General features: G+C 44.8%; 1 non-coding gene across 1 annotated transcript; it reads left to right on the top strand.

The window, feature by feature from the left end:
- The first annotated feature begins 8215 nt into the window (after window positions 1–8215).
- On the top strand, window positions 8216–8404 carry LOC144764464 (U2 spliceosomal RNA). Its single transcript, XR_013596560.1, has one exon. It is a non-coding gene; the product is annotated as a U2 spliceosomal RNA (small nuclear RNA).
- The last annotated feature ends 427 nt before the right edge of the window (window positions 8405–8831 follow it).

Raw genomic sequence — 8831 nt, 5'->3', positions numbered from 1 at the left:
GGGCTGTGGGGCCCATGCAGCCCACCACTTTAAGGTTTTCAATTTACCCAGGAGAGGTGGCGGTCCATAGGGATGTCCCATGAGCCCCCTGCACATATTAATTTTTGCCCCGGGGAGATGGTGGTCCTTGGGGCTGCAGTGAGGACTATATATATATTACCTACTGGCAGTAGTTATAGTTAGGACCTAGTTTCCATAGGAAATCCGAAACATTCTATGTGAAATAACTTTGGCGCCGGTCGACGAATCTTCACAACATTCTCCAAGAAGATGGCCCGCTCTGCTCCGCTTCTTCCCTGAAAGTCTCGGGGTGATTCGTGAAGCGGGCTGAGAAAAAAGGGGGGCCCCAAAAAAATGTTTCCCCATGCAATTTTCCATAGGGACCTTTAAGCGCGTCTACAGCCCGAACTGCTGAACGGAATTACACCACATTTGGAAAAAAGGTAGAGTTTGGTTCACAGATTAGGCTTTTTGTTAAATGGTGTAAATCCTTGCAGTAGTTCCTGAGAAAATCAAAATCAAAATCATAGATATATTTATGGACGAAGTACGGTACGCGTATCCTCCAGAGCATGAGCTTTATGCTAATTGGCTGTCAACACTTCAAACCAGGAAGTGTTGGCAGCCATCTTGTACCTCGGTAGAACCGAGGCACAAGAAAACAGAAAAAGAAACGCGAAAAACAAGAAAAGGGGGCAGGGTAGAAACACCCTGACCCCCTAGGCCTGCTTTTTTTTAAATAGTCGGATGCGCGTAGGATACGCGTATCCTACCGATCCCCCCAAAAAACAAGCTTTAATGTTAATTCGCCCCCGGGGGGTCCAAATCCCGGGGGCTTTATAAAAATAAAGTGTGGGGGGGGGGCAATCCCCCCCACACTGCCCCGGGGACCGCCACCGGCCAGGGCAAAGTATGTATTATAGCGTGGGGGCACGCGGGGACCGCCACCCCCGGGGCTTAAATGTATAATGATGGGGGCCCTCTAAGGCCCCCCGAACCCGGGGACCGCTACACCACCGAGCCTTTAACAGGATGAATTCGGGGGGGCTTATGGCCCCCCCGCAGCCCCGGGAACTGCCACCCCGAGGCTTCTTTAAAAAAAAAAAAACCTGTGTGGGGGTGCCCCAGGGACCGCCACCTCCCCGGGGCACTACATATTTAAATTGGGGGTCTGTGGCCCACCAGCCCCAGGGACCACCACCCCCGGGGCTTTTAAATGTTGGGAGGGGGGCCTTGTGGTGGCCCTGGGGACCGCTACCCCCCAGGGCCAGCTCCTGCAGTGTCCCGGGGTGCCTACCCCCGGGACACTGTAGTTTGCTATGGTAGGGCGAGAGCCGCGCTGCTCCCGCCCTACCATAGCAAAGTGCTTTGGTTTTTGGAAGAGAGAGCAGGAAACCTGCCCTTCTTCCAAAAACCAAAGTCAATTGCTTTTCTACATGGGGAGCAGCATGTTAGCTGCTCCCCAATGTAGAAAAGCAATGCTGGCTCCTGCAGGAGGCGGGGAGCCGGCAGGGACCGTGGGGGGCTTGGGGACCCCCCCACGTTCCACAACGGAGAGGGCCAGATCCTGGGGGATGGGGTCCCTGGGGCCAGAAGTGGCCCGGGAGGGGGGCCACGCAGCCCCCCTTCCCAAATAATTAAAACATCATTTTTTTTAAAAGGAGGCAGGCCATTGGGGATGGGGTCCCTGGGGCCTTAAGTGGCCTGAGGAGGGGGGCTATTTACTCGCCTGTTATCAGGATAGACCTCAGTGCTGCATCTTTCAGCCCAGTGCTGATCCTGAAAAGTAATTGTAACCGTACTTACAAGTAACTTGAATTTCCTTACATAGGATATCATTGCCTGCTATATAAAATATATATAAATTAAAAAATATATAAAATAAAAAAACACAAATATTACAATTTCAATATTTTTAAAAACATTTTTTTTAATTCATATTAAAAATATGTAATGTAAATATCTAAAAATAAATACTTTAAAACAATGTAGTAAATCAGTATAAAAAATAAAACAAATAATACATTTAAAAATTATCATTTACAAAACCTTTTAAATTCACTGAAAAAAACATAGGTTTCAGCCACATTAAAGTTAGGAATTAGCATTTAAAAAACCTTAGAAATTCACTGAAAAAACGTAGGTTTCACACATGTTATAGTTAGCTGGGCATTTCACTCATACAAAACCATTGAAATTCCCCCGTTATAGTTAGTTCAGCTAACTATAACTTGCACGCCCGCAATGCACTGCTGATGATGTCACATATTACATCACTCATGACATGGTCAGTGACATCACTCATGACATCTCAAATGACATCACTGATGACATCATCCTTGTGAAAGAGTGGCAGACCTCCTCTCACCGTAATGTAACCTTTGATACACACATTCAACAATAGAAACTAACATTTTCAAAAAAATGGAGATACCAATACCAGTTACAACAACCTATGCAGTAATTCCAACTTCTACATACACATCCACTCATTCACCAACAGTTCTATAAAGTCACTCATACATGTACTCACTCATCATATGTACTCAGACACCTATACATCCTGTTACACACAAATACTCATCCATAGAGTTACTCACATGCATACTCACACATGCAAATAAACTATCAAACATCCATTTACTTGCATATACAGCAATACACACACCACTACAATTACTTCTACAGAAACGTACACAGACTTACTCTCTTAAACAATCACTTATAGAAACACATACTTATTTATACAGGAACTCTTCCAATCTCTCACTCTCACATATACTAACTTATATACATCAATACTCACATATACTAGTTTAAAACATATGTAGTTACTCATAAGGATACAATTGAGACAGTATTCACTCACTAACACACCCATACACACACTCATCCACCCATACAGTCCTGCACACATGCTGTCTTCAAAACACATACAAACAGTGAGTCAGTCATTGATGCATCTGTGCGCTAAGTAATACCCCCCACCAAACCATACAAACACTCATACTGATACTCAAAAAACCAGCTAATAAGCCATATAGATACTCATGTAGCTACTCACCAACCCATGCAGCCACCTATACACAAAGTGAGACACTGATACAGTTATTTAAATATTTAAACATTACTCGCTAATACATGTATTCATTAAGATACACTTAATAAGTCAGTTATACAATCAATTTTACAAAAAAAACATCCATTTAGACACTTATTTACCCATTTATTCTTCCGTCGACCTTTAGATATACATATATAAAAGATATTTATTTTTCAGAAAGACACATTCACTGGATGATGTAATCAGTGATGTCATCAGTGATGTCATTTGAGATGTCATCAGTGATGTCATGAGTGATGTCACTGACCATGTCTTGAGTGATGTAATATGTGACATCATCAGCAGTGCCTACTGGTTGTCGCCAGTAGGTAGTAATAGTTAGGACCTATTTTCCATAGGAAATCCGCAACATTCTATTTGGAATAACTTTGGCACCGGTTGATGAATCTTCACGAAATTTTTAAAACTAATTATTAGCTCCGGTCTGCTTCTATCCTGAAAGTCTCGGGATGATTCATGTAGCGGGGACTGAGAAAAAAAGTGGGGTCCCAAAACGTGTTTTCCCCATGCAATTTTCCATAGGACCTTTTGACGCAGCTATAGCCCGAACTGCTGAACAGATTTACACCAAATTTGGCAAAGAGGTAGTCCTCAGTTCAGACTCATGCCTTTTGCTTAAATCGTGTAAATCCGTTCAGTAGTTCCTGAGAAAATGGCATTCAAAAGTATATATATATATCTATGGCCGCAATGGATCCGCACACCCTAAGCGCACCCTGCCGTGCACGAGCTGTATTCTAATTTGCTGTCTACACTCCAAATCAGGAAACCTAAGAAACAAACGTGCAAAACACAAAAAGGGGGCAGGGTAGAAACACCCTGACCCCCTAGGCCTGCTCAGGGAGTCCCACAAGGACTCCAAAGTAGGATGAGGGCAGCTGTTTCTCCGTTGTCCAGTAAAGTTCGAATGTCGTCTGTTGCTGCGATGAGGGCGGTCTCGGTGCTGTGTTTGGCTCGGAAGCCGGACTGTGAAGGGTCGAGGGACTTATTGGATTCGAGGACGGCGGCGAGCTGACTGTTGATGGCTTTCTCAATGACTTTGGCAGGGAATGGGAGGAGCGAAATGGGGCGGTACAGTGCTATGGCTTCCTGCCATAGCACTGTAGTTTGCTATGGCAGGGCGGGAGCCTCACGGCGGCTCCCACCCTGCCATAGCAAACTGCTTTGCTATTTGGAAGAGAGAGCAGGAAACCTGCTCTCTCTTTAAAATTGCTTTTCCACATGGGGAGCAGCATGTTAGCTGCTCCCCGTGTGGAAAAGCAATGGCGGAAAAGAAAAAAAGGCCGGCCCCGGGGGATGGGGTCCCCGGGGCCATGAATTGCCTAAGGAGGGGTGCAAGGCAGCCCCCCTCCTAGAAGTAATTTTTTTTTTTAAAAAGGGCCATGTCCCGGGGGATGGATTCCCTGGGGCTGATTATGGCCTCTGGAGGGGGGCCACCCAGCCCCTTTCCAGAATTAAAAAAAAATAAAATAGGGGGCAGGCCCCAGAGGAGGGAGTCCCCAGGTCCAAAATAGTAGGAAAAGAAGGGGGGCCACACAGCCCCTCTTCTTACATAAAAAAAAGAAAAAGACTGGCATCGCGCCGGATGCCACGCCCCCTACCAGCATCACTCTGCAAATGCACCCCCTGGCGCGTTTGCAGAGGGGGAAAGAATTCCCCTTGAATACTGGAGGTCACTGGGGGCCAACTAGCCTACCAGGAACCTCCAGTATGCGCCAGGGGGCTGCGTTGCAGAGAGGTGTTCTGAGGCCACGCCCCTTTTTACACCTCTCTGCGACACAGCTCCGTGGCGCTTACTGGAGGTAGCTGGTGGGCTAGTTGCACCCCAAGGACCCTCAGTATTCAAGGCGGTTAATCCCCCAACTTAAAATGCACCACGGGGTGCGTTTGCACAGTGGTGCAGGGAGGGGGCGGGGCATGAGTTCACAGGTGTGCAAACACACCCTGTGGCGCGGTTTAAGTTGGGGAATTAATTCCTTGTCAATCCTGAGGGTCCCTGGGGGCCAACTAGCCCACCAGGTACCTCCAGTAAGCGCCACTGAGCTGTGTTGCAGAGTGCTGTAAAAAGTGGCGTGGCCTCTGAACACCTCTCTGCAACGCAGCCTCCTGCACCATACTGGAGGTACCTGGTGGGCTAGTTGGCCCCCAGGGTCCCACAGGAGTGAGGAGGAATTAATTCTCTTACTTAAAACGTGCCACAGGGCGTGTTTGCAGACATATCACCTCGGGCCACACCCCCTTCCTTCACCATTGTGCAAACATGCCCCGTGGCGCGTTTTAAGTTGGGGAATTAATTCTCTTTCAACACTGAGGGTATCTGAGGGCCAAATAGCCCAACAGGTATCTCCAGTATGCTCCAGGGAGCTGCGTTGCAGACAGGTGTTCAGAGGCCAAGCCCCTTTTTACACCTCTCTGCAACGCAGCTCTGTGGTGCTTACTGGAGGTACCTAGTGGGCTAGTTTGACCCTAGGGACCCTTAGGATTGAAGGGGACTTAATCTCTCAACTTAGAACGGCCACAGGGCGCGTTTACACAGTGGTGAAAGAAGGGGACGGGGCCTGACGTGATGTGTGCAAACACGCCCTGCGGCGCGTTTTAAGTAGGGAACAAAATTCCACTTCAAACCTGAGGGACCATGGGGGCCAAGTAGCCCACCAGGTGCTTCCAGGAAGCACCACTGCACTGCGTTGCAGAGAGGTGGTGCAGGCCATGCCCCTTTTTACATCTCTCTGCTACGCAGCTCTGTGGCGCTTACTAGATGTTCTATGAATTCCGATTTACTCACCTGTTATCAGGAGAGAACCCAGTGCTGCATCTTTTATCCCAGCACTGACTCTGAAAAGTAATTCTAACCATACTTACCAGTAACTTGAATTTCCTTCCATAGGCTAACATTGACTGGTTTCACTTGGAAATTCTTCTAAATGTGGAGTTTTGGAACTTTTAAATATTCACGTAAAATCATCCGAACAACGTATTCTGATTTACTCACCTGTTATCAGGAGAGAACCCAGTGCTGCATCTTTAAGCCCATCACTGACCCTGAAAAGTAGTTCTAACCGTACTTACCAGTAACTTGAATTTCCTTCCATAGGAATCCATTGTCTGGTTTTCATCAGAAAAGTTTCTAAGTGTCTATTTTCACAAACTACAAATATTCCTAAAAAATCGCCTGTATGACTTTAACGTATTCTTTCAACTGATTACAGGAGATGCACCAGTGCTGGATCCAGGATCTACCACTGAGTAAGAAAAAGTAATGCTAACACTACTTACCTGCTAAGTACAATTCCTTCCATAGGCTAACATTGACTGGCTTCACTTGGAAATTCTTCTAAGTGTGGAGTTTTGGAACTTTTAAATATTCACGTAAAATCATCCGAACAACGTATTCTGATTTACTCACCTGTTATCAGGAGAGAACCCAGTGCTGCATCTTTTAGCCCAGCACTGATCCTGAATAGTACTTCTAACCGTACTTACCAGTAACTTGTATTTTCTTTCATAGGAATCCCATGTCTGGTTTTCACTAGAAAAGTGTCTATTTTTACAAACTAAAAATATTCCTTAAAAATTGCCTGTATGACTTAAACACATTCTTTCAACTGTTTACAGGACATGCACTCATGCTGGATCCAGGATCCACCACTGAGTAAGAAAAAGTAACGATAACGAAAGTGAATTTCCTCCCATAGGATAACATTGGTGATTCTATGTGAAAAAGTTTGTCAACTTTTAAAATACAATAATATTCCTTAAAAATCACTACTGTAACCAAAACGTTTGTATTCAACTGTTTACAGGAGATGTCCCAGGACTGATCTAGGGTGCAGTCCTGTGGTTAGAAAAGTAATCCATAAAGTAACTAATTGCATTGAACTAGAAATTCACATTGACCTCAATGTTGCATTGTGTCTGAAATTGTGTTGCCCATTGCAACAACTATAACTACTTTACTTAAAAGTCTATTGCCTATTTGCAAAGTATTTAAACTAAAGTAATTCATTCTGAGAAAGTATATTTTGTAATGTAATTAAAATGTAATTTAAATAACAAAATATCTCAAAATAAATAATTTAAAAAATGTAGTAAATCAGTATAAAAAAATATAACAATTAATACATTTAAAAATTGTCATTTACAAAACCTTTGAAATTCACTGAAAAAACATAGGTTTCGTACATGTTATAGTTAGGAATTATCATTTAAAAAACCTTTGAAATTCACTGAAAAAACCATAGGTTTCACACATGTTATAGTTCGGGATTATAGTTAGGAATTAGCATTCAAAAAACCTTTGAAATTCACTGAAAAAACATAGGTTTCAGACATGTTATAGTTAGGAATTAGCATTTAAAAAATCCTTTGAAATTCACTGGAAAAAACATAGGTTTCAGGGGTGTTAAAGTTAGCAGGACATTTCACTCGTACAAAACCATTGGGAACGAATGGAAGAAGGTTCCCAGCAAGTCAGTAGGATGGATGGATGGATGGATGGATGGATGGATGGAGGGAGGGAGGGAGGGAGGCAGGCAGGCTGGCTGGCTGGCAGAGAAGTGGACACTGCCCTTGGCTTCTCTGAGCAAGAAGAAAAATACAGAGTCCTTTTCCTTCTCTGCCCGCCCCGCCCATCCCCGAACGGCCACGAACGGCCAAGCCTTATCTATAGGCCTTAGGCTGCAGGGGAGTAGTGTCCCCGGCAAGCGAGGGTGAGGGGCCAGGGGCCGGCCATTTCCGGTCAGGGAGCTGTCCAGGGCATCCTGGGCTGATTCCCAGCATCCCCTGGCTGCCAGGCTCTCTGGCCAGCCGGCTGGAAGCAGTGCGCAGGAAGGGGCGGGGCATGCAAATACTAGAAAGAGGACAACGTGGGTATGATAAGTGACGCCTAAGGAGGCGACAGCCCAGGAGGACTCTGGGAGCCGGGAGAAGGCCTGAGGCCGGGGCCTCCTTTCCACTGGCACATAATGAGCTCTTGCTGGGAGTCTGAAAAAGAGGCGAAAGGGCGTCCAGCGAAGGTCCAAGGGAAGACGCCGGTCCGGGTCAGCCAGGTGGATTTCTTCGGGAGGCGTTAATTCTGGCACCATTCTGGTTATCGCTTCTCGGCCTTTTGGCTAAGATCAAGTGTAGTATCTGTTCTTATCAGTTTAATATCTAACTATAACTCGAGCGCCCGCAATCCACTGCTGATGATGTCACATATTACATCATTCAAGACATAGTCAGTGACATCACTGATGACATCACTGATGACATCTCAAATGACATCACTGATGACATCATCCACATGAAAATTTGATACACCTCATCATACACTAGAATAACCTTTCAACACTTATTATAAAATATGGAGTACCATATTTGAAACCATTGACACACCAATACAAGTTTCTAAAAACCCACTCAGTGATTCCTACATCTACACACACATCTAAACACTTACCTATAGATTTACTCATACATGCTAACAATGATCAATAGAACACTATTAAATATATTTATACACCTATATCAACCTTACACACCAGCACACATCCTATTCACTTATGCAGTCATTCTACTCACTTATGCAAACAATTGATCATACTTACATTTACTAAGCTACACACTTATACAAACACCACTTTATGTATTCATAAAAATAGTAACTCATACTTAGTATGTTATAAAATCACTATTACTAGTATACAGTTTTCAATACAGTCACTCG

This window comes from Lissotriton helveticus, chromosome 6 (assembly GCF_964261635.1).
Source record: "Lissotriton helveticus chromosome 6, aLisHel1.1, whole genome shotgun sequence".
Lineage (NCBI taxonomy): Eukaryota > Metazoa > Chordata > Amphibia > Caudata > Salamandridae > Lissotriton > Lissotriton helveticus.
The sequence above is the reverse complement of the archived record's forward strand: the minus strand, read 5'-3'. Positions and strand labels throughout refer to the sequence as shown.